Source organism: Camelus dromedarius, chromosome 30 (assembly GCF_036321535.1).
Source record: "Camelus dromedarius isolate mCamDro1 chromosome 30, mCamDro1.pat, whole genome shotgun sequence".
Taxonomy (NCBI): Eukaryota; Metazoa; Chordata; class Mammalia; order Artiodactyla; family Camelidae; genus Camelus; species Camelus dromedarius.
In genome coordinates, this window is record NC_087465.1 from 723,489 (window position 1) to 734,030 (window position 10,542).

Below are 10,542 nucleotides of genomic sequence, written 5' to 3' on the forward strand. Positions count from 1 at the left end.
ACAGATAAACCTGAGGTGATGGGTGTTAATTGATCAGGTGAGTGAAGTCCTTTCTCAGGGTGTGTGTGCATCCAACCACCGCAGTGTACACTTTAAATCCCTTACAATTTTATTTGTCAGTTGTACCTCGATAAAGCTGAATTAAAAAAAAAAAAAGACTCAAGTTTAAACACCAAAAGAGAGATGAGTGGTATTGGGACTCCTTCAAAGAGATGATTTTCACACAAAGTCCTCACTTTCCGGAGTGGCTGATAAACACCAGCTGAAACCTGAGGCATCTCTTAATTCTTCTAAAAGCTCTGTCCTCTGGACAGAGCCAAGTGAGGAGCGCCAGGGAGCTGACCCGCGCTGGGAACGCTGGCCGGAAGGCTCTCCCGGAGGCGCTGGGTCCGGCCCCACGATGCACAGGAAACTTCTGCGCCTTCCACCTCCGTCCCCTCCCTCTTTCTTCGAGCGCCACGTTAAACACGCGGAATCCTGGACTTTCTCCTCCAAGTCAGCAAGTCCCCACAGCTGACTACCTCCGGCTCTTCTCTCTCTGTTGACCTTTGTCTCCTGGACTCTTGGAACAAGAGCGTAGAAAACAGCAGAAAGATGGGGAAGGTCGAGCTCGGTGGTAGAGCGCATGCTTAACACGCACGAGGTCCTGGGTTCAATCCCCAGCACTGCCTCTAAAATAAATGAGTAAATAACCTTAATTACCACGCCCCCAACCAAGAAAAACCTTAAAAAAAGAAAAGGAAGGGAATAGAAAGAGCAGCCACTGGATTCTGTGTCTTTCAAACGTAACCTGCTCTGTTGTTATCTTGAAACTTTAAGGTACAGTAAGTATCAGTGAGTTTATGTAATTTAAATTAATTAATAGATTGGTTTTTGAAACATAGTCCATCTCGATGCCAGGTGCCATGGGAGGCACTGAAGGAAGCTCCCAGGGACCAGAAATGGACACATTGTAACTGACTGTACTTCAACAATCACAATAGTGAAAACACTGCGCGACGCTCTCCTGTGACGGCCGAGCAGCGGCCGCCGGGCGTGCGTCCTGCGGCGGTGCTTAAATGCACTTTAAGTGCCTGTACGCTCGGATACACGCTTCCTACTCGGCGGCAGAAGAAATATTGGAAAATTCATGTCGCGTTTTGGGGGGCTACAAAACGGGAGCTCTGTCCGACCGTTCCTCGCATCCAGCCACGAGGGTGTGGATCGCGGGTTCCTGACGGCCTGTTTGTGGGGGCAGAATCCTGTCTCCCTGACGGAGCACAGCCATGGGGTCGGTGTGTTTATTTCGTGTGACACAATCAGCTCAGCATGAGTTCTGAGCCATTTTGTAAAACGTGGCCGCAGTTTGCGTCTCCTCCAAGGCTGCTCGTCAGGGGCTCTGTCTCCCCTCCCGCTGGGGGTCTCTGCCGGACGAGCCCTCAGCCCCTCCTGAGTCTCCGTGTGTCCGTGTGCCCTCTGTACCTGCCCTGCCTGTTGGAGGTGGGACGCCTGCCCCCCCCGATCTGCATCACTGCCCAGGAGGGCGCTTTCCCTGCATTTCCTCAGCCCTGGAATGAACCCAGGGGACCTGCGACCGCTGTCCCCATGGTGCTGCTCTCTCCAAATCAGGCACCCCGGGCCACCCCCGAAACCCGGTACTGCCACCTCTGCGTCCAGTAGGAGCCCCTACGTTCCCCTTGCAAAGCTCCCCCGCCCAGCCCACCCGGCTCCCAGCAGCTGTGCTGAGGCTCCCTGGGGTCTCTGGCCCTGCAGACCTGCCTCCCGGAGCCGAAGGCTCCCATGTGAAGGGCGCTGGGAGCACTCCCTTGACCAACCAGCAGGCAGAGTTGCTGGCCATTTGGTGCATTCATCTCCTTCCTTAAAATGAGCACATACGTTTGGAACACTCAGAGAGCGTGCTTTGCTGCTGGGATTAGACCTGGTAACGTGGTGCATGGCTCTCACCGGGGGTGGCCGAGGCGGGGAGGTGGGAGTCCTAGCCGTTAGGGAGGCGGCCCAGGTCTGGAGGCCCGCGGGGCCTGCACCCCCTGAGGGGCGGGGAAGGAGGGCAGTGACCCTGGGACGCGGCTCTGAAGACAGATGTGCCAACCCATGTCTCCAGGGTCTTGTGCTTCGCCTCCAAGTCGCCCGCCTCCCGGCTCCCTGCCTGGCTCCCAGCGAGAGTCGGGGGTACGGTGGGAGCTCAAGAAACACGTGCTGCTGTGGACTGAATTTACCCTCGCCCTCTCCTAAGCCCCGACGTTTGTCCAGCCGAGGGAGTGGTGGCGTGCAGGGAACGCAGGATGGCCCCTCGGAGGGCGGGCTGGACGGGGCTTGCCGGCATCTCAGCCGCAGGGGAAGAGGACGGGGCAGCTCGGCCCGGCGCACCCTCTTCCAGCGGGAACCGCACGTCTTCGCACTCCAGGTTCTCATTTCACCGTCTGTGGGGTTTTCTCGCCGTGACCTGACGTAATCGTGGTCGTACTTCCCAAGCGTGTCAGCACCTGGAGGGGAACTGGACACGGAATCACATCTTGACTTGGGCGTTCGATCCAGATTTCCCCTTTGACAAACTCCCATTTACAAAAAGGCTATTCTTTTGCCAAAAGGGCCAAATAATCTTTGAAATATCACGTTTTCTGCCCTAGTCAGAGCCAACTGGTCTTTAGGAACGTGCAAGAGAAACTGATGAAGGCTTTCCTTATGTACCAGAATCAGACAAATATTTAGGGCCTAGCAGCGCTCAAGGACGTGACACCTGGCAGCTGTGCGTGGACCGTCGGCGTAAACCTGCGTTGCTCCCAGGCCACGGCTCTCGTCCAGTCACTCTTGTGTCGAGCATCCATCCTGCGTCGTAATTGCTCTGCTGGTTTAAAAGTAACATCTCCCTTGGAATATGCACTTGCAAATGTAAAAGTCAAAGAAAGTGTGCAGAGGGGCAGGCAGAGGGTTTAGATTGTCCCAAGGAAAAGAGCATGCGTGTCACAACCACGGCACAGACGAGGCTGCGCCCAGGGTGGGAAACATGAACTGTGCGTTCTGAGTCTGGGTTTGGGTTCTTGGCCGGTGGGGAGGTGGCGCTGCGCATCAGCCTGGAGTCCAGGGACCAGTGTGCATGAGTCTTCTCCCCTGAGGATGCTGCCAGGTGCGGTTTCCTCTTGCTGGGGCAACCTGGGCAAAGACGTCTCTTACGTTGTGGGCAGTCTGGTCTCGGTTCCAGAGCCCTGGGGGCGCGATGTAACTCGCTTTCAAATGCAGGGCAGTGTCATCCTCTCTACTCCCCGACTCAAATTTTGTGACTTTTTGGTCTTACTCGTGCTTCTCTGACGTTTCTAGCATTTCTCACGTGAACAGTCTTAGGAAAAAAGCACATGCTCATCACCTGAGCTCATTTCTGATCACTGTCACGTCCCTGCTGCAGAAGGCGCTGGCGTCCCCTGAGCCGTCTTCTTCTCGTCTGCGGAGAAAGCCCGAAAATCTGCTGGTCAGAGTAGAATGGCTGGAAGCTTGAGGCTCAGCCCTGAAGGAAGAGTCTCCAGTACAGACACGTCCGTGAAGAGCCTCTCAAACTGCTTCCTGCCTTTTTGAGAGAATCATTTCTTACTCGAATCTCCTCGAAACTATTCTAGACAGGAAAGCCGCGTTACTAGTCACGGAGGGAGCGCACGTGCAGGGCTCCGCCCTGAGACCATCACAAGGGTTCAGCTGGCCTGCACTCAGGCCGGGAGAAGAGTGTGATCAGACGTTCATTTTGCCTTTTTCCCCAGCATTTTTCCTGCTTTTTTACATGGTGGATTTATTCCAGGGGAGACACGTGTGAAGATTTCGCGATGTAATTTATTGTGCAAGATGCCAAGTAGCTAACGTGCTTTTCTTAAGGCACTTACATCTCTTATCTAGACTCCTTGAAAACCCTGTGCAGAATAATAATTAACGGCTTTCTGATAATCTGCAGGTGACGGTCTACAGCCAGAGAGCGTTAGTTGCACGTGTGTCCGTGTGCGCGTATGGCATGGACACATGCGTGCGCGTAGTTTCAGGGAAGAGAAGCCCAATTGCGTTTCTAAACTGAAGGCAGTAAAAGACAGTCGTTCAGCTGAGTTACCCGAGCGTCTGGCTCACAATACAGGGCCCGCTTCTGCAATGTTTATGGCGTGAATAAATGCGGTCACTGGCGGGAGGAGCGTCTGTTCTCAGCCGAACTCTTCCTGTGTGTTTGTCTGATAACCGGCGACGGCTTTCATGCTAGAGTAAACGCTGAGCGGGTGGATTTGCGGGAAGGAAGAGCGTTCTACTTACTAAATGATTTTCGAGGGTCTGGAATCTCACAGGACAGAAAATGCGGAGACCGTTACTCAAGAAAGATGCCGACACTCCACGTTATGTGTTTGCTGAACAGCTGCTTTTTGCTGTTAAAATAAAGCAAAAATAAAAAACCCTCGTGGCAAAAGAAAGCCGAAAAGCAGGCAGACGGAGCCCAAGACGCCGCCTGTTTCTGTGCCTTCACTCTGGAACATGTCCCCGGGCTTGCGTCCGGGGGACAAAAACTGGGAGGGGGCAGTTTAACTGCTTTCCTGATGGGCCTTTGGTAAGTGTGTCACTTGTGTTGGAATCCAGAGATTCTGCAGGAAAGAGAAATCGAGACTGTGAATGAGAAGGCCTGGCGCTGGGGCACGGCTGCATCCGGGTTTCACGGCCTGAGTCTCTCAGACTTGTCCGTCAGACGAAGCGTCTACGACGTCTAGAAGATGGCGAGGGAGAGTGGCTTTGCATTTTTGAAGTTGGCAAGTATTTCTTCAGGAGAACAGAGAAAGTTCTAAACACAAAGGGAAAAAGTGAAATTGCAAAGTGCAGACTGGAAGGAACCTGTTTACAATGTATGCTTTTGACAAAGAACTTCTATCAAAACATAAATTACATGTGTGTATACATAAAATGACCATCGGTTAAAAATGAACATCGGGTGAAAAGACATGTCAACAAGAAGGACAAGGAGGTAGGAATGGCCAACAAAGGGAACGTCTGCCAAAACCTTGCATTAGTTACTCGGAAATGGAAGAAAGCACTGATGGATGAAGCCCGTGCCGAAGCTCTTCGCCCCTGGGGCGGGGGTCGGCCCCAGAGCGTGTGTGCTTCATGGCCCCACCGTGTGGAGGTCAAGTCGGTAAAATAGTATTTGGTGTTGAAAATCGGAGACGTGGTTCCCTCCGCACGGGAGGCGTTGTCCAGAGAGGGGCCGAGAGCTCTCGACGGGGTGGCTTTCTCTGTCTTGTGTGGAGCGGTGGCTTCTCGGGGTGAACACTGATCGAAACATCAGATTGTATTCCCTGCGTTCAGAGCATTTCACTGTGTGTACATTTTGCTGCAATAAACTAAAAATGAGGTATGAGAAGTCTGGCTTTGTTGGACTGACCTTCAGTGTCCACGTCGTGCGGAGTCAGGGCGGAGAGTCCTCAGGAGGCCGTCTGGGGACCGTGGCACTCTCTGCAGTGACCCCACGAAGCTGGTGTGGCGTGAGTTTGCCCAGAGGTCGACTTGTCATGCCGAGCGTGGGGTGAGGATGGGGACGCCCACCAGCGCCTCCCAGGCCACCTGGGAGCAGCAGGAAGAGGTCACGGGCCCTGGTCGGCAAGCTAACCCCCCGGGCTGCCAGTGAGGCCTTCTGGGGAGGAACAGCAGTTTTTGAAGAAGCTGTGGCTTCTCTTCCTCATAGTCTGTTGGACTGAACTATATAAAATGGGGACATGTGCCCATTTGTGACTTACCGACACAGTAAGTTCATGTACTTGACCCTAATCTTTATTTTTTATTCTAAAACTTTTTATAAGTTATTGATTGTAACTTATTGATTTACAATATTATATCAGTTTACCCTCGTCTTTCTTTTTCAGACTGAAAGCAGCTCATGGAGTATCTGAGCTGTTTTAAGGTTTAAGGAGTGAAAGTCCTCTTGCCTTAGAGAGAAAGGGAAGGGAGGAGAAGAGAAGGCGTCGGCTGTTGGAACAAAGTGAGCTCCTGCCCTATTTGCCTGTGAACCGGGGGGGGGGGGGGTGCATGTGAATTGCGTGTGACTTGGGAGCAGCGGCCGGAGGTGGGAACACAGGCTCTGCGCGCTCCTGGCACACGGGCTCCTTCTGTTCCTCGTTCCTGAGCCCCTCCCCTGACACCGCAGCCGCCCTGCCGTGCTGCCCTGTGTCTGATGGTTTCCTGGAGTCCCTGCGATCCGTGCTGGGTGGTGGTCAGCCAGGCCTCCGGGCACACCTCTGAGTCACCAGGCGGCGGGCGCGGCCCGAGGGAGCCCCGCGTGCACGGGAGGCTGCTGACAGACAGGCCTGGTCATGGCGGGCATGGTGAACCGTGTCATCCCCGCGCATCAGGCAATTTCCTTTTTGAGTCACTTTTCAGCTCAGGATGAATCACGCTCCACCCTCCTTTTCCAGCCGACACTGCCTGCAGCCTCTGCAGCCCGGGGGAGGGACACAGTTTTCTCTGTGGCCGTGGCCAGAGAGCCGCTCAGCAGGAGCCTCCTTCCACGCAGTGCCCGGCCATCCCGGCAGCACCACCCATTGGAGCCCGGGGGACGGTGCGGGGACAGTGTGGGGGCAAGGCCCCATCTGCCGGCCCAGGGCCGCTCCCCTTTCCATCTGGGTTTCCCTCCTGACTGCAAAGACCAGGACTTGTCCCCTGGGCTTTGTGAGAGGAGAGCTGTTCGTGTCACTGTGCCCCTGGGTCCTGACTCTGCTCTGTCATCAGAAAAACAAGATGTACAAAAATCAGTGGTCGCTGGATGTGACCACAGGAATCTCTGGGAGCCTTTTCCGTTTTCTCACAGTCTTAAAAAGGGTCCACTGACCAAGAATTTGGCTTTGAGTTTCTGTCGTTTCGGCTTCGTTTCTTTTCTTCCGTTTCTTTCCGTTTTTAACCGATTGACACTGTTCAAAACTTAAATTTCTGTTTGGACAGCACAACCGAAGACCAGCATGTGAGCAGCGGGCGGGAGCACAGAGGCTCTTTGTGCGATCCGGCCTCGGGTGGGTGTGGCGAGGGGCGGGCCGCCCTCCAGCCCCGGGCAGCCCTTGTGAGCTGCCTCCTCCTTGCGAGCTGCCTCCTCAGAGAGCAGGGCTGAGCCTCCAAGAGAGGATGTGACTCATCGCTGGGTCTGAGAGCTGGTGCCTGTGCCTCGTTCTTGGCGGCTTCCAGGGCTTCGGGGCTTCCCTGGGGAGCCGTCAGCGCAGAAGAGGAAGCCTTTCCTGCTCTCCTGCCCCCCCCCCCCCCCCCCCCCCGCTTTCTCCGCCAAGTCACTCAGACTCTAGAATCCGCCCGCAGGGAGGCGGCCTGGGCGGCAGCTTCCGGGGGCAGGGCCGGCCACTGAGAAGCTTGCAGACCGGCCCCCACCCTGACCCCCAGCTGGCAATCTCTGGGTCCTGGGCAATCGACTGTTTCGCAGAGTCTTCCGGGGCTGGTGTGCGGAGAGCGGGGAGGCTGAGCCTGTGGAGGAGCCCAGGGGCCATGCCGAGGTGGGAGAGCCCAGCGGCCAGTTCCTCTGGGTTCTGGCCACTCCGAATCTCCCTTCCCCACGGCGTCCAGGACCCCCTCCAGTGCCCGAGGCCCTGGCTCAGACTCCTCCTGACCCCATCGCTGGGGGACAACGTGGACTTACACTCACTGGACCGGGAAAGGGGGGTGGTGTCCACCCTCTGCCGCCCCCTGCTCGGGGAGCCACGTCCCCAGGACCCGGGCTCAGCCGCACTCCCTCACCCCCTTCCCGGCCTGCCTTGTTCTTTGAGCCTTCTGTTCAGGCTGTTTCCACCCCAACTCTTTTTCCAGTTGTTGAAGTTCTAACCAGTTATCAAACACCAGCCAGGTCGCACAACTGCCCCCGTCGCTCAAGTCCCTGTGGTCTCGTATGTTTATCCTCCGTGGTGCCTGGTGTTACGCAACTGCACTGGGGTAGGTGCCCCACGGCCTCGGTTTTGTGAGGCCACCCGAAGTATCCACACACTGGGTGGGGCACAGTGCCTGCCACCTTGGAGGACGTCAGGGCGGGTGCTGGCCCAGCCGGAGGCGTCCCGAAGGGCCCGCCCCAGGGAGACCAGACTGTAGCTGGGAATGCGCCGCTCCGAGGCCAAAGGGACCTCAGGGCCCTGAGACGGGGTCAGAAGTGGCTCCTGGCTAGAGGTTCACTGACACACACACAGACACAAATGTGCACAGGTGTGCGCACACGGGTGCACATGCACACGCAGGTGCACACACACACACAGGTGCACACGCGCCTGCCAGGCTCCCCCCGAGTCCTGGAATGTGCAGGCAGGGGATCCCTGTGTGGGAGGCACACGTGTTGAGCTGAGCGTCACCTGCTGGGTTCTGGGATCTGCCACGTGTCTCGAAAGGCTAATGTGACGGAGGCCTGGATCCCTGTACTTCGGGGGCACCGGGTGGAACAAAGGGCTGAGGCTGCATTTGTCAGCCGGGTGTCATGTTCCGGCCACAGCCGGACAGACAGGTGCCCGGCCAGATGCGGAGATGCAGTCTGCCCTCCCTGGTGCGTCTGTGCCTGGGCCGTGTGGTGGGAACAGGTGCCGAGGCAGTGCAGTTGCAGGTGCGGGGAAAGGGGGAACGTCCAGACACTGAAGCAAAGTGCCTGTGACGTCAGGGCGGCTCACTTTTCGGAATGATGGATCCAGACGTTTCGTGGCATGAATTCTCGCCTGAGCCACACCGTGTGGAAGAGGAAGCAGCAGGGCGCCTTGGCGTCTGGAGACCGAGGCCCTGCTGGACCGCGAGTCTGCGACCCTCCTCGCGACGTGGGCCTGCGGAGTCCCCCTTCATGACGCTGCCCCGCGCACCTCAGTGGGGCGCCTGGAGGGAGCCTGGGGTGGGCGGCCTTAGCACAGAGCCCTCAAGGCCAATCCCAGCTGTCACAGGTGGCAGGGCTTCCTTTTTATGGCTGAATAATACGCTGGTGTGTGTATCTCACGCTGTCTGTATCCATTCACACGTGATGGGCACTTAGGGTGTTTCCGTGTCTCGGTTGCTGTGATGCGTTTTGAGTTAATTTTTGTGATGGGTGTACCGTCTGTGTCTAGTCTTTTTATTTTTTTGCACTTGAATGTCCAGTTGTTCCAGGACCATTTGTTGCAAAGACTGTCCTTTCTCACTGAACTGTCTTTGCTCCTTCTTCAGGGACCGGTTGACATTATTCCTGTGGGTCCACTTCTGGGCTCTGTATCCGTGCCATCGATCTATCTGTCTGCTCCTTCACCAAGACCACACCGTCTTGATGACAGCAGCGTTACAGGAAACCTTGAGGTCGGGAGTGTCAGTCCCCAGACCTGGCCCTCTTTCAGTACGGAGTTGGTGATTTCGGGTCTTCCGTCTTTCCATAGAAGCTTCAGAATCGGTCTGTGAACACCCACGAGATAACGTGCTGGGGTTTTTATGGGATTGTATTTGTCTCGGCTTTTCACATGCTGAAAGAAAAGCACTGCCATCCACAAATTCTGTGTCCACCGAAGCCACTCTTCACGAATGAAAGCACATATCCAGGCAGATCGTATCAGGACACATTTGGAAGAAGTAAAAACGGGAAGAATATGTTTCCAAACAGTGGTGCAGCCACATGGAAACCAGTCTGGTGGTTCCGTGGAAACCTAGAACTAGAGCTACCTCAAGCCCCAGCAACCCCGCTCGCTGGCACATGCCCAAAGGGAATGAAAACGGGGCTTCAGAGAGACAGCTGCACCCCTCACATTCATTGCAGCATTACTCAGATTTGTGGCAAAATGTGGAAACAACCTAAGTGCAGGCAGTCGATGGATGGATACAGATGCAGCATCTTATAACAGAACATCGGCCATGAGAAAGAAGGAAGCTCTCCGTTTGCACCAACATGGCAGGACCTGGAGACGTTATGCTCAGTGAAACAAGACCGACAGAGAAAGAAAAATGCTCGATGCTGTCATTTAAACGTGGAATCGGAAAAAGCCAAACGCACAGAAACAGAGTCTAGAATATGGTTACCGGGGGCTGGGGGTGGGGTGGTGGGGGGACACTGGTCAGAGAGCGGACTTCTAGTCGCAAGGTGACCAGGCTCCGGGGAGCTAATGTATAATAGCACAGTGACTGTAGTTAATGATACTGTGGTTCATACTCGAAAGTTGCTGAGAGTGGAGATCTTGAATGCTCTCACCCCCAGAAAGCGATGGCAGGTGCGCAGCGTAGTGGGTGCTGTGGAGGGCGTCAGTTTGCAGTACTGAAGTGCGTCACACCAGCAGGTCCGCACCCTGACCTCACACAGCGTCGCACGTCAGCTACGTCTCTATGAAGCTGTGGGGGAAGACGTACCTTGAAGACACAGAGGACTGCGTTTTCCAAAGATGCGTCCTAAGGAATGACCATTAGGAAATTCTCTAAACAGAAAGGAAACGAAAAGGAAGGAACCTTGGGACACTGGGAAGGAAGCTGGAACACAGGGCAAAAATATGGGTAAATACAGTCGGCTCTCCTTCCCCTCTTGAGTTTTGTGAAATATGTTTGATGATTGAAACAGAAGCGTTGCCA

At 55.3% G+C, this 10,542-nt stretch overlaps 1 long non-coding RNA gene across 1 annotated transcript in view; it reads left to right on the plus strand.

Annotated features, from left to right (window-relative positions):
- The window catches only part of LOC116149674 (uncharacterized), a 37,364-nt gene extending 27,379 nt beyond the window's left edge, over positions 1–9,985 (plus strand). Inside the window, exon 3 of the long non-coding RNA XR_010378463.1 lies at positions 9,166–9,985. This is a non-coding gene — a long non-coding RNA (uncharacterized LOC116149674). The remainder of the gene's footprint in view (positions 1–9,165) is intronic.
- The last annotated feature ends 557 nt before the right edge of the window (positions 9,986–10,542 follow it).